This window comes from Nicotiana tabacum, chromosome 1 (assembly GCF_000715075.1).
Source record: "Nicotiana tabacum cultivar K326 chromosome 1, ASM71507v2, whole genome shotgun sequence".
Lineage (NCBI taxonomy): Eukaryota > Viridiplantae > Streptophyta > Magnoliopsida > Solanales > Solanaceae > Nicotiana > Nicotiana tabacum.
This window is the reverse complement of record NC_134080.1, coordinates 31,511,875-31,534,322: the sequence shown is the minus strand read 5'-3', so window position 1 is coordinate 31,534,322 and position 22,448 is coordinate 31,511,875.

Here is a 22,448-nt window from a genome sequence, read left to right as displayed (position 1 = left end):
GAGGGCAGAAACCTTGGCCAAAGCATTCTTCTTAGCCGCAATATGGGCATCTACATGAGCCCTTAGCCCATTACACTCATACTTGGCCTGGCCAACCTCGCCCCAAAGGCATTCCAGATCCTCTATCTTGCTCTGCAACTGAAGTATCAAAATGTTAATCTCTAAAGACAGAAGAAGAAGTATGCATTCCCTCGGAGCAAAGGTTACCTATTTCTCAAGGTGGCTTTTGTAGTTCAGGCTTCGATTCGCCTCGTACCGCAGATATACCAACTTCTCTCCCCTCTTGTCACAAAGAAGCCTGAGGGATTTTTCCCCGTCCAAGGCTTTTTGCAACATGGCTTCACGATGAAGCAACTCGGACTTAAGCTTGTCAAAGGCCTACAAAAAAGAAGCTCAATAAGGAAATGAAAGTGCAAAATTGAAAAACCAATACAATCGACCAACACTCACCACCGAACAAATCCGTTGAGCCTCCTCAAAAGTCGGACGCACACCTACTAGCCTGGTCTCTTCGGCTCCAGCGAAATAGCTCCCAATAGGAATATGATCATTTGAGACCTCGCTTGAGTTAGGCGGCCCCTGGCCTCGAACACCCCTCAAAGTACCTTCGACGGGAAAAGAAGATGGCAGCAGAAAATCTTTGTCCGTCGAAGGTACTCGAAGTACCTTCGACGGGAAAAGAAGATGGTGGCAAAAAATCCTTGTCCCTCGAAGTACCTTCGACGGGAAAAGAAGACGACGACAAAGGAGGAACCATTTTTCTAAAGCCAGAAGCCTCGAGTGCTGCAGGCTCAGCCGAGACATCTTCTCTGGGCCTTCGGGCAGGACTTGTCTCACTATGAGCACCCTCATCCTTCGAGGACTCCTTCCGTTTGTTATTATTCCTCAGTCCCCAAGCCGACAACCCTTCCTCCTCTCTGAGGGAGCGCAATCTCACCTCAGGAAATTCTCCACTGCCTACGGTGGCGGGATTAATACACATAAAAGAATATACCTTTCAAAGAGAATAAACTATGCAGCACGTACTGTGGTGTTTTGCCTCCTATCTACCCTTTCACAAGTCTCGCCGCTTGCGCTCATCGTAGGTCGAGCGAGCTTCCAGCCTCCAAGCCCAATCCACCAGGTCCAGGACCTCGTATGGCATCCAGGGGATTGTTACACAAAGGAAAAGGAAAACATCTTCACGGCGTCTGCCTCCACCATGAGCAAGATGAAAAAAACGCAAGTGTACCACTTATGTGTGAAATTCCATTGCTCAGATAATGGAAGGAACTCCACAGGGATAATATCGATAGTCCGCACTCAAATAAATCGATTTATACACCCTCGGTCCCCATTTTCTTCATCATCGGTAACAAAGGGCCTGTTGTATCGGCATCACAAAGCTATCAGGCCTCGGCAATGAAAGGGCCGGTACAGTCTGATGAGATGGCTAAGGGTGAACTCGAGCCTCTGGAACAATGGGTGAACTTGTGCTAGGGTAGCCCGATATCTTCGACAGAAGTCAAGCACGACTGTCCACCTTTGGTCAAGCACGTTGCCAAGCATCTTGAGGGTTATCATAGCGGAACCCTCCTCTTCTTGGTCAACGGATTTGGGCATAGCAGACATAGCTATGATAAAACAAAAGAAGGGAAATGAAAACTCAGGCGAAAATTCTGAATTAAAATGATGAAAAGGCTGATGCAAGGAAGGAGAGATCTATAAAAAGGACAGTTGCTCAAAGTAGAGGAACCCTAAAAAAAAGGGATAGTGAACTCATATATAGAGCAAGTGGTGACTGTCCGCCTACTCTGAAGGACAATTAATTCTAACTAGTCCATTATCACTTTTGGGGAAGTATACCGACGGGACCATCTTGGTCGCTTCATGACCGAGCCATACGAATGACGTTGTCATACAACGTTCTAGGGATCAAAAATTCTTGTGCCAACCTAGCCTTGAGATAGTGCCCGATCTCGAGGATCTTTGCTACCATAACGGTGAGCTCCAAGGAGCCATCAATGCCAAGCTAGCCTCGAGATGGTGCCCCGATCTCGAGGACCTCTATCAAATAAAATTGAGCTCTAAGGAGCTATTCATATAAACCTAACCTCGATATGGTACCCTATCTCGAAGATCTATCTTATTACAAGTGCGGGTCATTCACCCAATTCTTTGGCCCTCGGGCTACCTGGGACCTAGCTAGTTCTCACTCAAGAATTATTGATAGAGCCTCAGGGCTACCTTCGCCTTCAGATCAATTTAAACGCTCTCTCGGTTACTTTAGCCCGGGGTCCACCCAAGTTCGAGTGCATCCTCGCTCAGGGGCCATCTATAACGCCTTAGGGCTATCTTCACTTTAAGTTCAAATCAAGTTTTGAGGCCGCCCGAGCTCAAGCAAACTCTCACTCGGGGGCTGTCTGTGAAAGTCTAAGGGCTATTTTTATTCTCAGATGATCGAGCCAACTCTCTCTCTCGAGGACTATCAATGAGGCCTAGAGGGGTAAGTTTCGTTCTAAAATTGAGCCACTCTCATTCAATTCGAAGTCGGAGGTCCCGGCAGCCTAAGTTTATATCATGTCAATCTGGACATAGTCTGAGGAATGGCAAAGGGTTTCAGGAAATATCATATTAACCAATCAAGAACCAAGGGAATACCTACGCCCGGGTCCGGTATTCGGACCGATCGGTAAAGTCACATGTTCAGATTCTTTACAAACACAGACAAAGGAAAATCCAGCATAAATAAAAGACAAATTGAAGAAACATTTTTGTATTAATAAACGATGATTACAAAAGCCTACAAGGGTTCCTTACACAGAAACAAAGAAGCAAAAAACAACAGTCTAAAAGTCTAATCTACTTTCAGAGACGTCCAAATCCACTACTAAAAAGTAAATGGACATGGTTGCATGCAATATAATATATCCAACTATGAGTCGGGGTCGAATCCCACAGAGAACAATATGTAGACGATTAGGAATGTAAGAGAATTATCAGTTGTTATGCAATGCCAAACACTTAGAATTGGTTTGAGAAAAGATTTCTACCTAACTGCGGAAATGTAAACTAACCTAGAAAGCAAGTAAAATGATCAATGACTACAAGTATGGATGCATCGGGAATTACACTCAAGTAACGATCCAATGTATTTCACGATTTTACAAATATGAGCGAGCTTATGTTAATTAGCCACGGATAATAATTCTTAATTAGCTTCTTTCGAAGACTAACAAGACTTCCTAATTAAATTATTCCTAACCCAATTAAGAGATTAAGCACACCCGGATATGGCTACAAGTAATTCAATCCTATCCCTAGGTAGAATCTACAAAATGTGGGTCAAAACCTCAAGTTATTGTTAATTAATCTTTCCCAACCCCAAATTATCTTTTCCAAAATTAATTCAAAGTTAATGGGCGAGTCCTAGGGTTAGCTAATCCCTTTGGAAACATTAAAGAATAAGAATAATTAAAGTAACAATACACTTTATAAAATGATAAAAACCATTCAATACATAAGCACAACAAGGTATTTAATCCACATTTTAAACATGAATATTTCCATAAACAAGATTCAAGTGTTGAATAAAATACTACACACTTAGATATATAATACAAAGTAAGGAAATGAAGAAATAAACATAAATGGGTAAGAAACCCTTAACCACAAGCTTGAAATCTTCAAAACCCAAGTGTGTGTGCAAACCCTAGTTTCCAAAACTTGTTCTCTCTAGTCTCTTGGAACTGAAAATAAGCCAAAGATCCTTTTACAAATGAGTTGGTTTGGGTATTAAAGGGTTTGGGGTCAAAAATGTGAAATTCTAGAACTGCCCAGATTTTCCGCCCATTTTCTTCTCCGCATTCGCGAGTGTACCTTCGCGTTCGCGAAGGTTTGTGTTTCTTGATATTCGTGTTCACATTCACTCCTATGCGTTCACGAAGGTTTGAGTATTGATTCTTCCCATTCGCGTTTGGTCCTTCACGTTCGCGAAGGCCTGGCTTCCTGCTTCTTCGCGTTCGCGAAGAGTAAATCACTAGGTAGGTTCTCATTGTCCATTTTAGCTCATTTTTGACTTGTTTTCACTTGGTTTCTTCACCATTACTTCTAAATTACATACAACCAGTAAAGTGGAAGTAAATGACATTAAACACACGATTTTATCACTCAACCATAGCAAACATATAGGTTTAAAGACAAGATAAGTTGGTAAAATATCAACTTATCAGGAGCGACATCTGTAAGAACCGTTTCCTCGGGGACTTCACTTCGATCTTCCAAACGATGTATTCGAGAATCTTCTTCGAAGCAGAAAAAGATGAAGAAGAGGTTGTAGCCCACCAAAGAGCAAAAGCTTTTAACAGTCCAGGAAAATTGTGGCTTGGTGAAAAATTTGGCGAGTATGGGTCTCGCCAACACTACTATTGGGAAGCCACGTCTTGAGTCATTGCACCGATGTGGGATGCAAAGGTCAGTAGATTGCACCACCTCACTCCATGGAAAGCAAAAGGAGTGAAGTGCCTTACCAGGTTGAAGATAAGAGAAATGAGCAGCAGTTTACGGTCCACATATCCTCTGATACGGGAATACTTTGATATTCCTCTCTCATTATTTTGGGCCAACAACAACAATGAACCAGTACGATCCCACTCAGTGGGGAAAGGCTCTGAAGAAGAGCCATGGCATAACTGGCAAAACTGCTATCGTGCGACCTTACAGTCACAGGCTCGAACCATGGAAGTTTAGAGTTGGATGAGGATGAGGAGAAGAAAAGAGTTAAAGGCTGTTGAAGAATGGCTGGTGGAGTTTTGGTTCAAGTAACCTTACATTTATAGAAAGGCAGTAACGTAACCATCGGCTCAATCAACGCCTTTGTAAACATATCGACAGGTGCAATCAATGCTTTTTAGGAAGAGGATCATCTGCGATATCATCGCTTTAGGAAAATAAATCGGCGGTGCATTGAATGCTTAAGGAAAGATGAACTGATGGGATGTCTCAGTTATCACAAAAGCCTACGTCATAAGCATGTATATAGTAAAAGTCGTTTCTTATCATTTTTAATCTAAGAAACGCGGGGACCATCTGTATACGGTAAAAATCAGAAGGGTTTATGGTCATTATGACGCTTCATAAACACGTCTCCAAAGGCTCGAGGCAAGGGCCGAGATTCGACCCCGAAGGGTTCTTAACATTCGACCTCGGGGCAGTGCAAATCGGTAGTTATGATGGAAAAGCGGAAAGTTCCCAAGGCACATGATTAAGGCTGACCCAGTCTATTAGGCTAGCATGAGCCCGTACCTTGGCATTAAATGGTTGTACCAACCATATATCTTTGTAATAAATGTATTTGTACTATATGGGATTTCCCCGAATATATAAAGGGGACCCTTGTCTTTTTTTAGAGATACACAACATTCAATACAAGAATATTTTCTGCTCTCTAACTTAAACACATTCTCCCTTGATTCTATTTCTTATATTTATTGCTTACATTTATTGTGTTCCATTAATTGTTCTTTATTTGTTATTCATTATTGATCATAAAGAGCTTATATAAAAGCTCTTAGAACTATTAATCCTTCATTGGCCGTTCGTAGCCTAACGCTTAGCTCGACCTCGAGGCCCCGTATAGGCCAGCTCGAGACCCCGATTTTCAGCCTCTCGGTTTGCTTAACATACTGCCTTCAAGCTCTTATCTTATTCCCTAGTTTCATACTTAGCATTCACTGCCTAACAACTAGCATAAAAATAAATCACGTATTTTTAGAACCAAAATCTAATTGTAATTACCATTTTCAAGGTAAACAATGACGAGAGCATTAAAATACCATGGATGATTGGTCGTAATATCTCTAATCTCTTTGAGAGGCTCTAGTTCACGTGGATACACATTAGTCTCCAGAACATACTTGTGCCATGAGGAAACAATAGCTGATAAGTACTTTCAATAAAAGTACGAAAAAGACGGAAAGCCAAAAGGCATAGAAGAAAAGAGTACCTCATACAATTCTTGACTCTGCAGTAGTCCCTTGGTAGACATCAACTTCGTCTTGTCTTCCATTTCTACTAGTTCTTGAATATAAAGGGAAACAACAATTTAGAAGGAAAAGCTAGCAAGCTCAGGTGAAAACTTAGGGCACTAAATGAACTTTAAGGTATTAATTTTTAAAAGATGAACTTCAAGGTGAGTTTCTTGAGCATTGAAAGACTTATTGTAACAACGTGATCTAAATTCAGTCAAAAATGCCTCTTTAGCTACCATATTAATTTTATCATTCTAACACACTTCTTGGAAGATGGCCTTCCTTGATGTCATATGTTGGAAAAATGATAGAAATTAAGGGTCCACAAAACTATATGGAGAACCAGGTTCTTTATTAGTTCCCACAGAACACACGCACAGTGCAATAAGTAAATGCGGGATCAAAAATAACGACCTACCCTTATAGGATTTCAACTTCACTACCGAGCAAACTTTAGATTACAAACTATTGTAACCTAGGAATTAAACTCTTAATCCCTCACTAACTTGTAACAACACTATTACAAGTCACTTTGTAATAACTCTATTACAAATACTTTACAACTCGACTAACTCTAGTCAAGACACAAACACAAGGGTTTATGATTTATAAAGATTTCCTACACAATGCTTCTAATTAAGCTAAGCAGGAATTACAAGTAGAGTGCTTTAATAAAGGTACAACACAACTAATGACATATAATAACTCGATACAAGGAACTGGTCCGTTGTTATGTTGTTCTTTGCTCTTGATGCCCTTGAGAGTCACTTGCAAGATTGATAGATGATTTGGGAGAATGCTTGTTCAATTCTTGAATGTGCAATTGTTTTATTTTACCTTTGCTTGATGTTGATAATTCATTTGTTACATCACTTGAATGATGCAAGCAAGTTAGGTAAAGGGAATTCCCCATAAAGTTGACTGATGCACTGTTTTTGCACTTTTGCATGTGCAGGCAACAACTTTAAAGCTGGAGCAGTTGACTTGTACAGTCACCTCGGGAACTGATAGCTATCTGTTCTCTCTGTTGTTTCTTTGGCTCTGAAGAATTGAACTGTGTCTCCAACTGGAGACTTGTTGATCTTTAATTCTTGAGGATGTGTATCAGTTTCCTTATATGGTTCTCAACAATAAGTTTGTTAGATCATCAAAACATAATAGGGATACACATATAACCTATCAATTTCCCCTTTTTTTTATGACAACAAACTTATAATTCAAGTTCCCCCTAAGAACCAGAATGCCATTCGCATTTCCTGTATTCCCCCTGAATCTGTTCCCCATCTTGTTCCCCCTAATTATTTTTCCCTCTTTTGGCATCATAAAAAGATCAGTAGAAGGCCTTAAACAAAAAGAAGTCTAGCTTTAGTTAAATTATGCCACATGTGTGCATACAATCATGACTAAAACAGAGCAAAAGAACAAGACATAAACAACAAAAGAATGAGAATTTCATTAATTTTGGATCATTAAGAAGGGAACAGTTCCATTGTTTCCAAAGACATCCACAAAATAAAAACAGCAAAAACAAAGGTACCGGTCATACACATCATCAGTAGGGCTGGGTATATATCAGGTAAAATTGATAACCTGAACCGAAAAAAACTTATTGGGTTATCGGTATCAGATTATTAGGTTAATGGTTTGATAACAGTTTAATATTTTTTTTTACTATTTGGTTATCAGTTCGGGCACCGATTTGCCTAATTTTATTAATGGGTTAGCCGATAACCCATTAAGAATTAATAAAATTATGACTTTACCCTTAAGTATACAAAAACATTTAGGGCTTCAGACCTTTAGTTCATTCTCGTTTTCTCACAACTTTTCTCAGTCGCAATCTGCACTCTTCATTCTTCAAAGTCTTCACAGTTCACTCTTCAATGTCTTCATTCCATCAATAGTAGAAGCTGCATTTGTGACAAAAAATAGCTTCATATATATATATATATATATATATATATATATATATATATATATGTGTGTGTGTGTTTGTTAATAAAAGTTGCATTTTCCATTACTGGAAGTTGCTTTTGTGCCATTAATAGGGGAATTTGGGTTAGCCAACCAAACTATTGCTATGCTTGGAATCTGACTATGCTAACTTCAGTGATTGAAATTAAGTTTGTGTGCGTTACACCTTATTACCTCTAGATTGAGTTATTTTATGGGGTAAACCGATAACCGAACCGATAACAATCGATAACCGATTAACCAATAACTGATATCTTATTGGTTCGGCTATCAGTTTAGTATATTTATAAACCGATAACCTATATGCTAAATCGATAATATTCACAACCGAATCAAACTGAACCGACCGATGCCTACCCCTAATAATCAGAACAAAAACAAAAGACGGATACCAAAGACTTGACACTTGGGAAGGACACTGTTTAGGGAGCACTAGAAGGGGAAGGCCTAGATGAAGAGGCAAGAGTGCGAAGAAGGATGTCCATTCGAGCATTAGCTGACACCTGCTCATTGAGCAGTCTCTCGTTCAGGTGCTCAACCTATTTCCTGAGATCAGTATTTTCCTTGGTTAGACAGACAACCTATGTGCTTTGAGAGCTACTAGAACCAGGTGCCTCCTGAAGCTGACTTAGCTGACCCTCAAGAATAGCATTTCTTGCCTTCAGCTTCCTTATCTTAGTAGTGGCATTGTTTTGAGCGTTGATCAACTGGGAGATAGTAGAAGTTCTGCCAACCCCTCCAATTTTTTCAATGCATTCACATTCCTCGAGGGTGGTCTTGGAGAAAGTTTTCTCACAGGTACCCACTTTAGCTTGTCCCAAAGGGACTTTGAAGAACTCAAACACCTTAGTAAGAAGGAACCCTTAAGGCAGCCCATGATTACCATCCTTGAAAGCTGCTACCTTCTGCATGTGTTCTATCATAATGGTAGGCATGTTGATAGTTGTGTAGCCATACGGTGCTTCTATGAGAACCAGGTCTTCTCAAGATGTAATGGACCTTCTCTCAGCACGAGGGAGCAAAACCTTGTTCATTATTTCAAACAATAATTGGTACACTGGAAGGAGGGCCTTCTTTTGTACCCGTTCCCTGTGTTAAACTGTCGCATCCTTCAAGATAGCATTTCTAAAGTTTGAAGTGCATGTTCCCTGAACAGAAGACAAACCCTCAACGGGCACACCTAAAATAGTTCCCAGCACAGCAGAGTCCATCACAAAATCAACACCATTGGCCACATATAAATGTGATCGTCTTCAACTGTAAAGAAGTCGGCATAAAAACTCTGCACTTCTTCCTCATACACTTTGGGACTGTCACCTGTGAATAGGTGTGTCCACTATTGAAATTCACAGATTTTTCTTTCTCAAGACCCTAGGTTGAATCAACCTTGACCTTCTTTGAGGAACCAGGTTCCTCACTAGCACCAGCATTCCTTTTCACTAATTTTCGTGCACTCTTTCCTTTCTCAGCAGATGACATTTTTTCAACGGGCTTCCCAACCATACGCTCACCAGACTCTTCAACTAGATTTTCATTTGATTTTTCACCCTTAACATTGCTCACACCCATCTCACTCTCTTTCTCAACAGATTTTTCACCCTCAACCCTTCTCAACTCCTTTCTAACCACATGAGACTCCCTTTTGGTTTTTGGAACAGGAAGAGTCTTTGAGGACTTATGAACCAAGGAACCAGGTTCCTCTTTGACCTCATCATTAAATTTCACAACTTGTGCAGGAGGCACTACTTTTTCATTGACAACCTTTCCATCTTTCACCAGTCTCCTCTTCTTCTTTTTCTTTTTACTTTTCCTTAAAAAAGACTTAAATTCTTCCTTCTTTGCAACCTCATGAGGGTTTTTAGACGTTGACCCCTGAGGAGGTGCCTTTATACTCCTAGCACTGACAAAAGCTCGCTAGAGCAACATTATCATAATCTTCTTCTTCACTATCCTCCTTTTCCTCCTCAAACACTGATTGCATGTCAGGGACAACTATGGACAAGGGCTCAGCATAAAAGTGAGGAGAGGGAGCAGGATTAATATTGACCTGGGGTGATTGAGAGGAGCTAGGGTTGGCTCTTCTTCGGTGGAGGGATCGGGTCCCTCAGTAGGTGCCCCAGTAGTACTGTTCGGTGCTGATGTTTCAACATGCACCATTTCCCTACTCTCCACTAGTGTACTATTGTCTTCCCCCTAAGACTCAGACAGACCTTCACCACCCCCAATTATACTTCCCTCAGAAGTTATAGAAAATATGTTTTCTATGGATTCTTATTCTTGTACCCCCATGGTAAACTCAGAGGTAGGAAGAGTATTACCTGTAAAATCAAGGCCAGGGACCGTCATTGTCGATTCAGAAGGGATATGACCAACATCTTGTTCCTCCTTAACTTGTTCCCCCTCAAGAGCAGAGCTTTCTTGCACATGCAGACTAGTAACTTCTGGATTTTTTTCTCTCTTTATAGTATCCTGTTTGACCATTGCTTCAGGCGAGGCAGAAGGAGAGGTCACAGCTACAAATGTTTTGGGAGTCGAAGTTTTGTGACTCCTATGAGAACTAGTACTCGACTGCAATTTGATCTTCTGTGCTGCAGAATTTCATACAAATAAGCCCCTTTTTCAACATTATCTCTAAGGAAGTGATGTCGCACATCAATGTGCTTTGTTCTCTTATGTTGAACTGGATTTTTGGCCATGTTGAGAGCACTGGTATTATCACATAGTAAGGGCACGCACTCAGAGAACACACAAAAATCTTCTAGCTGCTATTTAATCCATAACAATTGAGCACAACAAGAAACAACAGCCACATATTCAGCTTTTGTAGTTGAGAGGGCCACTGAGTTTTGTTTTCTTGTACCCCATGAAATCGGACATGAACCCAGAAAATGTGTCATGCTAGAAGTGCTTTTCTTGTCCATCATATAGCCAATGTAGTCAGCATCCGCATACCCAACTAAATCAAAATTGTCTCCTAAGGGATAGTAGAGAACCAAGTCATATGTCCCTTTGAGTTATCTTAAGATTCTCTTAACTTCATTCAAATGGGATTCCTTCGGATTAGATTGAAACCTGGCACAAATACCCATACTAATAACAATATCTGGTCTGCTTGTTGTGAGATATATGAGTGACCCTATGATACCTCTATACATGGTCTCATGCACAGAAGAACTAGGTTCATCCATGTCTAGACGATTGGCTATAACAATTGGAGTATCAATGATTTTTTATCCTTCCATGTCAAATCTCTTAAGCAGCTCCTTGATGTACTTCTGTTGACTTATCATTGTCCCCTTGGGAGATTACTTCACTTGTAAACCCAAAAAAAAAGTTCAGTTCCTCCATCATGCTCATTTCAAACTCACTCCCCATGAGTTTTGCAAATTCCTCACACAAAGAATCGTTTGTTGCACCGAAAATGATGTCATCAACATAGATTTGCACAATGAGCAGTTTCCTTCCTCGTTTCTTTAGAAAAAGGGTGTTGTCAATTTTTCCTCTTGTAAAACCATTTTCTAGAAGAAATTTTGACAACCTTTTATACCACACGCGAGGAGCTTGCTTTAGCCCATACAGAGCCTTGTCAAGTTTAAAGACGTGCTCAGGATGCTCATGATTCTCAAATCTAGGAAATTGTTTGACAAAAACCTCTTCTTTTAGAAAGCCATTCAGAAATGCACTTTTGACATCCATTTGGAACAATTTGAATTTCATATGAGATACAAAGGCAATGAGAATTCTGATGGCCTCCATTCGAGAAATTGGAGCAAGCGTTTCATCATAGTCAATCCCTTATTCTTGATTGTAGCCGTGAACTACTAGCCTTGCCTTGTTTCTTGTTGTGTTTCCAAACTCATCAAGTTTGTTTCTGAATACCCATCTAGTTCCTATAACAGTTCGATCAGCAGGTCGTGGAACTAGGTGCCACACACTGTTCCTCTCAAATTGTTGGAGCTCTTCTTGCATAATTGTAATGTAGTCTATATCTTTCAATACTTCCTTGATATTTTTGGGCTCTATTTAAGAGAGAAAGGTTGAGAAGGCAAGCGAGTTTCTTGTCTTTGATCTGGTTTGAGTTCCTGAATTAAGAGGAGTGATTATGTCTTTGTGCTTCCAGTTAGACGCCCGAGTCTCATTGTTAGAGGATCTAGGTATTTCAAACTGTGAACCTTGGCTTCTCCTTATCTCAGCATATGGGGTGCCTTGGACAGCATCGACAACTCTATTCTCAGCTTCAATTGTTGTGATTGAGGTACCAGGTTCCTCTCCATCAATTGGAGATATGGTTGCACCATCCTCATTTGATTCCTTAACGTGGCTTATCATATCAGCGTTTCCATTTGCCATGTCAATGACTTCACCAGGGACAATTAACCGTTCTCCATCTTGATCATTCTTATCATTCAAATCCTTTCCACCTGGGTCATAAGATTCATTGAAGATCACATGTATGCTTTCTTCATGAGTTCTTTTGTTGTATACTTTGTAGGTTTTGCTTTGTGATGAATAGCCCAGAAAGATTCACTCATCGCTTTTGGCATCAAATTTTCCAAATGCTTCCTTGCCATTGTTGAGGACAAAACATTTGCAACCACATGTTCTTAAATGTGTTAGATTGGGCTTCCTTCCGTTCAGCAGTTTATATGGCATTTTGTTCAGAAGGGATCTGATCATCCTCCTGTTCACCAAGTAGCATGTAGTGTTGACACCTTTTGCTCAGAAACCTTTTTCTATGCCATTGTCAATCAACATTGTTCTTGCCATGTCTTCAAGAGTCATGTTCTTCCACTATTTTGTTGAGGTGATCTTGGATTTGAGAAATTGTGAGTGATGCCATTTTCAGCATAGAATTCATCAAATTTGGCATTATCAAATTTCGTCCCATGGTCAGACCTGATACATACTACATTATAGCTCATCTTTACCTAGATCTTCTTCACAAATGTCACAAACACTTGAAAGGTTTCATCCTTTGTTCTGAGAAATAAAGTTCAAGTGAATCTGGAATAGTCGTCCACTATAACAAATATGTACTTCTTCCCTCCTCTACTTGGCACCCTCATAGGTCCACATAGATCCATATGGAGGAGATCAAGTGGGCTTGAGTTGCTAACTTCCTTTTTGGGCTTGAAAGAGGATCTACTTGCTTTCCTTTTACACATGCATCACACACCCTGTGATCCTTGAAGATTGACTTGGGCAAACCAAGAACCAAGTCCTTCTTGACCTATTTGTTTAGCAACATGAAACTTGCATGACCCAGCCTTCTATGCCATAGCTCAGCATTATCATCAACAACACTCAGGCATCTGAGATCTCCATTTTGCAAGGACTCAAAGTCAGCAATGGAGATATTTTTATATCTTTTAGCCACTAACACCACTCCCCAGTCACAAGATTTGTGACTATGCATATCTTGGATACAAATTCCACTTTGTTTCCCTTGTCACAGATTTGGGAAACACTCAATAAGCTGTACTTCAACCCGTTCATGTAGTACATATTTTCAATAGAGTAGAAAGAGACTTCCTGATCCTTCCAACTCTCAGAATGTATCCCTTCTTGCCATTTTCAAAGGATACATTCCCTCCTTGCAGGGCTTTTAGTGAAAGGAAATCATTTGTGCTTCCAGTCTTGTGCTTCGAGCAGCCGCTATCCATGTACCATTGTTAGCTGCTCCCTTTTACTATTCTCTGCACAAGGAAATCAAGAGTTAGACTTAGGGACCCAAACATGTAATGAGGAAAGGGGTGAATGAAGGCTCTTTTGGTCCAAGCAAGCATCACACATTTTTTATATGAAGGACCAGGTTCCCTAGCAGTAGTTACTTTTCAGAAAAAACTTTGTTCTTTTTGTTGAGATTGAAATATAGCCTTACAAGTTTCCTTAAATTGGCCATTGTTACCACAGTGAGTGCAGAGCCAGTTATCAGGTACAATAACGTACTTGCTATGAGGGTTGTGGGGAGTCTTTCCCTTTGAAACCCGATTCCCTACCTGTTTCCCCCACTATTTGTATACATAGTAATGATTGTATCAGAGGACCAGGTCCACTTAAGTGATTTTTCTAGGTCACTCTTCACTTTTCCTAGGTCTTCTTGAAGTTTTTCGTCTTTCTCAAGCTCTGCACATAGACTAGAATTTACTGATTTTAACTCATCTTCAAGCCTAAGGTGTGCTTCACTTACAACTTCCTTTCCTTTGAGTGTTCCCAGGCCTAGTTTCCCTTTTAGTTCCTCAATTATTTCCTTTAGGTCTACAACCACCACTAATAGGTTATCTCTCTCATGCTCAATGTTAGCAACCCTCTCAGTTAAAACCTCTTTCTCTTTTCTAACACACTCAATGGTTTCTTTTAGATCGACTACAACAACCACTTGATCATCTCTCTCATGTTCTATGTTTGTAATTTTTTTAGTTAAGGCATCTTTTCTTTCTTCAGACTCTCAATGGTTTCCTTTAAATCTACCACCACAACTACTAGATCATCTCTCGACTGTGCTACTTCTCTCAGTTCCATAGTTAAGACATCTTTATCATTTATAAGACTATGATACGCATCAATTAAAACATTTGCCAAAGACATAAGTTTTTTCGGAGAATAAGACTTTAGATTTCTTTGAACATCTAAGAAGTGTACCTCATCATCATCATCGTCATCTTCATCATTGTCAGATTTTGCTATAAGGGCAAAGATTGATTCATACTCAGTTGCTTCACTTTCCACTGCCATCATGGAGCTGTCACCTTGATCATCATCTTCTTCAGATTCGCTGGAAGAGTCTCCCCATGCAGTAAGGGCTTGTTTCACAATATTGTCAGTGGCATCTTTTCTCTTGAGTTGTTTGTCAGGAACCTGGTTCCTCTTAGTTGCTTTGTCGGTGTTGTGTTTTTATTGATCTTGCTTGAGGAGAGGGCAATTCTTGATAAAGTGTCCTGGCTTTCCACACTTATGACATAGGTCATAACCTTTTGTCTGGCTGGAGCTGCCCCTTTTTGGAATGCCTCCATTTCTGCGAACCATTTTCTGAAACCTTTTTGTCAGGTAGGCCATATCATCATCCTCACCATCTGAGTCATTGTTGTCCGTCTTGAGTACCAGGTTATTCTCCATTTTGGGCTCTCTTCTCTAATTATCCTTCTTCTTCTTCTTTATTTCATAGGTCTTGAGATTGCCGACAAGTTCTTCAATGGTCAGTTCCTGAAGATCCTTTGCCTCTGTAGTGGCATTTACTTTGCTTTCCCAGGAACCAGGTAATACACTAAGTATCTTCCTGACAAGTTTGTTCCTAGGGATGATCTCTCCTAGTGAGTGAAGCTCATTGATGATAGATGTGAAGCGAGTGTGCATATCCTGAATGGACTCATCGTCCTTCATTTTGAAAAGCTCATACTTTGTGGTCAGCATGTCAATCTTGGATTGCTTTACCTATGTTGTCCCTTCACTAGCTATTTGGAGAGCTTCCCAGATCTTCATAGCTGATTGGAATGCTGAAATCCTATTGTACTCATCTGGTCCAATCCCACAGACGAGGAATTTCTTAGCTCGAAAGTTCTTTTCAATAGCCTTGCAGTCAGCATCATTATATTCCTTTCTAATTTTAGGAACTATCACTGCGGGGTCTCTAATGGTTTTCGTAGGAACGAAGGGTCCATCATAGATGATATCCCAGAGCTTTGAGTCTTCAGCCATGATGAAGTTGTGCATCCTTATTTTCCACCATCCATAGTACTGGCCGTTAAATCTTGGCAGTCTGTAGGTAGACTGACCTTTCTCGATGTTTGGCGGAGCAGCTATGCGGATCCTTTCTAGGTGTTAGCCTGATAGAAAGAACTTACTCTGATACTAATTGATAGGAATTAAGGGTCCACCAAATTATATAGAGAACCAGGTTCTCTATTAGTTCCCACAGAGCACACGCACACTGCAGTAAGTAGATGACACAATGGAGTTTTACGTGGAAAACTCCTAGCTCACGGGATCAAAAACTATGACCTACCCTTGCAGGATTTCAACTCACTACTGAACAAACTTTATATTACAAACTATTGTAACCTAGGAATTAACCTCTTAATCCCTCACTAACTTGTAACAACACTATTACAAGCCACTTTATAATAACTCTATTACAAAGACTTTACAACTCGACTAACTCTAACCAAGACACAAATCCAAGGGTTTATGATTTACAAAGATTTCCTATACAATACTTCTAACTAAGCTAAGTAGGAACTACAAGTAGAGTGCATTAACAAAGGTACAACACAACTAAGGACATGTCATAACTCGATAAAAGAAACTAGTCCGTTGTTATGTTGTTCTTTGTTCTTGATGCCCTTGAGAGTCACTTGCAAGATTGATAGATGACTTGAGAGAATGCTTGATCAATTCTTGAATGTGCAAGTGTTTTTTTGCCTTTGCTCGATGTTAATTATTCATTTGTGACATCACTTGAATAATGCAAGCAAGTTAGGTAAAGGGCATTCCCCATAAAGTTGACTGTTACACTATTTTCGCACTATTGCGTGTGCAGGCAGCAACTTTACAGCTGGGGGAGTTGACTTGTACAGTCACCTCGGGAACTGGTAGCTATTTGTTCCCTCTGTTGTTCCTTTGACTCTGAAGAATTGAGTTGTCTCCAACTGAAGACTTGTTGATCTGTATGTTCTTTAGGATGTGTATCAGGTTCCTTATCTGGTTCTTAACAATTACTTTGTTAGATCTTCAAAACATAACAAAGATACACATATAACCTATCAAAAAAACTTTCAAGAACAAAGGTGCCCGAGGAGGAATGTGCTATATGATCCACATTGAATTGAACTTAATTAGCCCATGTCTTACTGAGACTTGCAAGAGAAAGGACATGAATTCAGCTCACCGAAGTAGGTAAGTTAGCCTAATCTACAGTACGACTCATTCATTTATTTAAGTTTTTCTTTGGTAAATAACGATAATATGCTATTTGTTCTTCTTTTTTCCACAAAATCTTACAATCGTTCAATGTGCTAAATTGATCTTTTCTTCTATTTTTTTAATATAGAAACGCTGCACAAACAATCTATAAAAAGAGATTACAGATACAACCAAATATAAAGTGCTATATTGCTGTGGCCACCCCATAGGTAAAAGGATATAATCTCAGTTTTATCTAGAACGTAACATGCAACCCTTGTTGTTTAATCGATAGAAATAGATCAATTTAAGTTGTGTGCACTGGGAGTGCATAGTTTTTTTACGCCATCAAATTAAATTCACTTGCAACAATAGTTAAATCTTCATACCAAGACTTATATCGTAACTTAGGAAATAGAAGAGTTACATGCTACAAGTGGTTAAATTGACAATCCTTAACTTTGTACTCAAAACACACACAGAGTCACTTCTCTAGGCAATATTTCATTTTCTCCCTTTTAGTTTGATAACACTAAATTTTCTTTTGATTTATGATATTATCTTTACCTACAATTTTTAGAAATTTTTTGACCTATTAAAATTTTGATGTTAATGTCACCAAATTTTTGTGTCAAGTAGGATTGGGTATTCATTTTGAACAATTATAACAGAAGAAAACTATATTTGAGTCACTTATATAATCTCGGGGTATATTTGCACGAATAGTATAACGAATATTACAATATTAATCTTTTTCACGTAATAGAGGGGCAAATTTGGCTCTTAACCTTTCTCAAAACTATGCTCTAAGTTGGAGCAGCCCAAAAGTACATGTTAACCAGCCGGAATGGTTATTTAGGAGAGAACTACATAAATAAGTCAAAAGGTATTGCTTGTTAACAATTAGTTATTAAGTCATAATTCTATATTACTAAAATTAACCAAAAAGGTACAATAAATATATAACATTCAAAAAAAGTTTCTTTTTAAAAATGAGTATGATATGAATTCGTTGAAAGCACAAAGATGAGATAATATAAAATTTTGAGGTAGATTGAAGGTTGTTTAGACTGGTTTGGAATCAAATTCATTATTAAAATCGAGTTAAATTTTTTTCCTGCAACACATATATATCTCTCACACATATATACATGTATATATACACGTTTGAATTTGATAGAGAAAATACATAAGTTGCTCCCTAAACTTGTGACGAAAAGTGAGTTTTTCCATCCCAACTTTTGCGGGTGTCGTTTTCCATCCTATGCTTGTTTATACTGAATTTAATTCCACCCTAAAAGCTTATGTGGCAAAGAATTAAAAAAAAAAAATTAAAGTGGCAGCGCATCTTATCAAAATTTAAAGCAAAAAATAATTTTTTTGGCAAAGAATAAAACATATTTTCGGACTTCTCCTCCCTCCTCCCCCCCCCCCCGCCCAAAACCCCCTCCCTCTTCATCTTCAACCCCCCCACCCCCCTCCCCCAAACCCCTCTTTCTTCTCCATCTCAACCCCATTTCTTTCTTCTCCATTTTCACTCCACTCCTTTTTAAGAGCAGATTTTCTTATTCTTTTCCCATTCTTTTTCTTCAACTTTCAGATTCCTCCGACAAACTTCCCCATTTCTTTCTTCAATTCCTCCGGCAAGCTTCTATGTTTTTCGGTGATTCAACAAAATAAACCCAACTAGATCTCGACCCTGTTATCACCAACCTATGGTGTCACAAATTTTGTGCAATAAATTTTATTTCTTTCTTATCTTTTTTTCTCTTTGGACTCACCAAATTAATTTATTTAACTGAAATCAAAGCCATGAACCCGTTGATAATGGAGGTTTTGGTGGTAGGTATGAAAAAAAATATGTGAATGAAAAAGAAAACAGAAAAATAGTCAAAAAAATTTAATTTATTGCATTTCTGGCATGGTGTTGATGTGGCATGCGCGTGTGGAACACCCCAGTCCATAAAAGTGGTATTATGCTTCATAAGGTGGTATTAAATTCACTTTCGACAAGTATAGAGAGGTATTAGGACGCCCATAAAGGTTGGGATAGAAACTCACTTTTCGGCACAAGTTCAGGGAGCATCTTATCTGCCTAAACCAAGCAAGATTCAAGAATCAATCCATTACCAGCAAGATACGATACGGCTTAGCCAAAAAAGGTGAGCGCCTAGTGCGAGCCTTATTGAAAACGGCCTAGCTAACGAGCAATCTTTCTAAAGCAAGAAGCAAGGGCGCAGTAGCTGCACGAAGTTACTTCTTAGGGCATATCCATTTTCTTGCTCGTTAGGGAATCTTATGTATTATCCTAATTTGATACTATGAGATAGAAAAATGATATATGGGGGATATATATGGTAGTTTTTTCTTGTTGATTGAAAATTTTTCGTTCTAATTAGAGTAGCTCGTTCGTTTGTTTTCAAACCAAAATATACAAACTGTTCAAAGTCCATCTAGTATAGTAAAAATAGCACGGACTAGCCATTTTTCGGACTGATCATTCAAAAATAGCCAGCGTTTGCAAAGTCATTGAAAAATAGCCACTATTTTGGTGCAACACGGAAAGTTCCAGCATAATATACTGGAGATCGGTGCACATGTGCATGAACTTGTAGCATATTATGCTGGAACTCCAACACGTGAAATGTGGCTATTTTTGAATGACCACTTCTAAATTGACTATTTTTAAATTTCTCCCTCTAGTGTATGCGGCAGTAAAGGCCCAAATTAGCATTTGCCAGTATGTTAACGCCTAAATTTCGACGCACATAATAATTGGGATTTGGACGGCCAAATAGCTAATAAAACAGATCTAAGGATATAATCTAGACGTTGGCATGGTAATTGTTTGCCAGTCATGCTCCGCATTAGCTTTACTAAAATCACAAGTTTTATGCTTTATGCGATGATCTCTTGCAAGTTTAGGGATGAGAACAATGACGCGGACTCGAACGTGAGGCTTGATAAACAAGATATCCCAAAGAGAGATAGTTTCAAATACATTGGGTTTATTATTCAAGTAAATGGGAGGATTAACGAGGATGTTACCCACCGTATTGGAGCAGGGTGGGTGAAATAGAGGCTCGCGTCCGGTGTTTTATATATGTGATAAGAATGTGCCACCTAAACTTAAAAGTAAGTTCTACAGAGTAGTTGTTAGACCGGTTATATTATATGAGACAGATGCCGGTCAAGAACTCCCATGTCCAGAAGATTGAAGTAGCATAGATAAGGATGTTGAGATAAATGTGCGGGCATACCGGGATTAATAAGATTGGGAATGAAGACATTCAGTGATGTTTTATACTTCAATACCATACAAGAAGGGGGAGGGGGAATGATTTGTGTGGTGTCCAATTTTTCGCGTGCACAGTGACAAAGGAAATTCTTGATTGCATATAGAATCAAATAGAGCAAGATCCGGATCCTGGGCATCGGGTGAAAGATTCACAATTAAGATAGAACTATACTTAATTGCCTTGCTTGGTTGAAAAATAGGAGTTGTAAATGCATTCTTGCTAATATTAATACCATAGACATATAGGTATTAGTTTAACTTGAATAGATGCATAAGAACTCGAAAGATTCTTATGAATATTATTAACCTTATAATCAATAACCCGGATAATTCAATAAATCCATTTTAAGCTAAAATAGTAGCATAATTTCTAGCAAGTCCATGACCCGGGAATATATTTCACTGTTAGCTACGCAGTAAAATAATTAAAAGCAGAATCAAATAAATAACCCATAACGATAATTTCAATATCTTCAATCTAAGCTTCAAACAACATAATTATCTAACATCCATGACCCAAGAATACTAGAGTTTTTAGCTACTCATAATCATACAAAAATCAACAATAAAAGTTTTAAACATAATATAAACAAACAAATAGAAGAAAGTTTAGAAGAACTCTTTGAATCCTTGCTCCAAGATGTTGTTCTTCTTCTCCTTTCTTAGCTCCAAGATGAAGCTTCTCCTTCTTCTATGGCTTTTTCTCCCTCAAAATCTGATCTCCCCAATAATGGAGCTTTTGCTTTATGTAAATTGAGTGGGATTAAGGAGGAATTCCAAATAATTGATTTTCCGGACAGGACTAGCGCGGGAGCGCATGGCTAGCGCATGACCCGCACTAGTGAGGTTTCTTTCTGTCCAAAACAATTGAACTAGCGCGGGAGCGCATGACCAACGCATGACCCGCGCTAGTGAGGTTTTCTCTTGTTAAGATGTTGCTGCTCAACTTTTCGTCATTTGACTCCATTTTTCACTTGATTACCATCATAAATCCTCATTTGTTTATTGAACTCCTATGAGACATTAAAGTCATGATTAGAGCCAATTTTTGCATTATTTGAACATTTACAATAGTAAACCATCCTTAAGTTGAGCTAAAACATAGGCTATATTAAACAATTTAGCCTATTATCAACACCCCACACTTAGCTTATTGCTAGTCCTCGAGCAATCCACTATATTCTTTTTAGAGAATTCTTCACTCAACCATTTCCCCTCACGCATTACACCTAGAACATTGTACATATATTACGCCTAGCAGTCAACAATCCTAGCCTCAAAGTCAACTCTCAAGTGCCATGCAATATTTACACTTCCTCAAAGTACTCTACACAGAAATCAAGACTTGCTTCTCCGTCACGATTCATATGCCCTCACAATTACATCAACAAAAACTGAGTTCAATCCACCACATTCAATTCATATATTCACATATATCAAGGAAATCACTCACTCTCACAAAAGAGGTCACATGCATGCAATTGGTACCATAAGCTTGCCCTTAATGTAAATCTCTACTAATATAGGCTGGCTCAATCCAAAATCAATTAGGACTTTTTCATGGTTGTAATGTGGACTAAAGGACGGGTAGGATGTATTTAGGAATAGTGACTCAACCCCTAAGCACTTTAACACATCACATGAGCAACTTTCAGCATAAATTCTTCAACCCACTTCTCATTTATACACAATATCATCCCACAAATACACCCTTCTTCTTTAAGCACTCTATTAATTCATTCCCACTAGCTAGAGCAAAACACAATGTAATTTTTCTTGTCACTCAATTTCTGCTAGTGGTGTATTCGTTTACAACATAAGTACACCTTTCATCCTTTTATTGCTTTCACTCAAAAGCCACCCCACACTTATTTCTTTCTTACTTCTTTTAGCGCTCTTCTCACAATTAAAGTGCTTTAAGAGGTAAACGGATCAAAACAATGTCAATTAAAAATAAAAGGGTATGGGCTTGTAATGCGGGTGCCAAACAAAAAGTCTGAAGGCTCAAAAGGGTTAACTAGGGACAAATTTTATTTTTAATAAGCAATTAAGCTCAAAAAGGTCAAAGAAAGCCTAACATCATTTTTCAAACCTAGCATCACCTCAAATTTCGCTTCGACTCACATACCGGGCAAGTTCTAGACACAAGTACAATACATGGACTACACAAATACTCACCACACATGGCATATGACTCATTCCAGATCAACTCATCAAGACACTCCATTACGAGCATTCAATTCAGTACAAACATACAAATTAAGGCACTT